This window comes from Manihot esculenta, chromosome 16 (assembly GCF_001659605.2).
Source record: "Manihot esculenta cultivar AM560-2 chromosome 16, M.esculenta_v8, whole genome shotgun sequence".
NCBI classification, from domain to species: Eukaryota; Viridiplantae; Streptophyta; class Magnoliopsida; order Malpighiales; family Euphorbiaceae; genus Manihot; species Manihot esculenta.
The window spans coordinates 21459012-21460940 of record NC_035176.2 but is presented as its reverse complement, the minus strand read 5'-3'; positions in this window follow the sequence as shown (position 1 = coordinate 21460940).

Here is a 1929-nt window from a genome sequence, read left to right as displayed (position 1 = left end):
TAGGTAGATAACATAATTTATCAATCACATCTCTATGTGACTCCTAAATCAGTTAGGTGATAACACTTTGTCTTTATTATATCTTATAGTTATACCTAACTCTTATCCTGAACTTACATAACCATGGGTTTGCCCATCCAAATTAAGTAATTTAGTTAAGTAGAACCATTATTTAGAAATATCAAATATTTTATAGCACTAAATATATGCAGTTGAATTATCCTTGGGTTTGCCCAACAAGTTAATAAAAATTAAACTCTAATTTTATTATAACAATGAGTAGTAAGTCATCATGTTCTTACTATGTACTTAAAATTTTAATTAGGGATTTTAATCCTAAGATTTCTATTAAGGTCTCATGTATAGGTATTGTTGTTGTATGTCATACATATCACATATATAAATATACACCCCTAACATGTCATTCTAATTGGAAGATTATGGACATTTTAAAAATAATTCTCTTTAGGCATAAAAGGAACTTAATGGTTTAAAAAACATAGGTGATAACTTCTTTGATTATTAGAAGTAAAAAGGGACTTCTTCAATGCACCGCGTCCAATGTTCCTTATAATTTTTCAATGTCTCCTTTCTTTTTTTTTGGGTTTATAAAATTAATCATATCTACATATTCTAATTATATAACAATTGCATAACTAGAAAAAGAAATCTTGAGTTACATTCAAGGGGAGGTAAATGAGAAAAGAATTTTACAACCCAAAATAAAAAAGAAAAGCAGAACACACATGCCTTGTTTAAAATTACCAAAATGATCCAATCATTCATCCAAACATATTGGCCTTTTCAAAATTTGTCTATAATCATTTGTCATGCAAATAAATCATATTAAATGTATAAATTAACCATTAATTTATTTTATATTTATTATTAATTTTATGTGCTAAAATTAAAAATTAAACAATTTAATATTTTAATTTTGATATCAAAGAAAAATAATTCATGCATAAAATAATACCTATAATTATATTAGAAAATTAATTTAACAGTAAATTATAAAATTAAATTTAATGCCATTAATTTCCAAAATTAATTTACTAAATAAAACAATTTTATTCATGTTAGAAAATATATTAAAATTAATTTTAATTACTGTCAAAATATTTAAATGGCTCAAATAAATAAAAACTATTTTAAATTAAATAGACCGTAGTTTATAGACTGAAAATGTTTTTAAATTAATTTTTCAGCCCAAAAAGACTATTCTGAAAAGTTTCAAAACTTGCAGGGATCAAAATGTAATTTGGCCTGCAACTTCTTCTTCTTCCTTAGAAGAACCCTAGCCGCCGCCCATCTCTCTCTTCGCAGCCGTCAATTAGACCAGCTACTACCGCCGCCAGCCCAATGCGCAACGGTTGCGCGTCTACCGGTCCATCGATCCAGCGCCGACGACCTTAATCAACAACAGAATCATGAGGAGAAAAATCGAGATTCATTCAGTCATCGCCGTCGAGCTCCATCAGCTCACCTGACGACCAGCCATCAGCTCATGCCGCCAGCGCAAGACGCCGGAGAAGGGACAACACTTGCGCTCACCAGCCAACCTACTCCGACAGCGGTAGCCTCATGATTGACGGCATCACGAAGGATTAAGCGATCTCCCGGAGTCGCACATCAGCTTTCTCCTGTAACCTCGACACAGCTTGATCTTCACCAATGAAGGGAGCAGTCGCCTGTGGCGCCGCTTCCTTCTGAGTGTCGGCGACAGACGTCGCGTGTGAAAGGAGCGCGTCATCGAAAGGAGCGTCACAGGCCCTCCCGCGTCCTCCATCGAACATGGCGATGTCGGAGGTACCCCCAACGGCGTGTTCATCAAGAACACGATTTGCAGAAAACAATAATTTTTTTATTTTTATTAAAATTGATTTAATAAAAAACTAAACTATTTTAATTTCTAAATCAAAATAATTT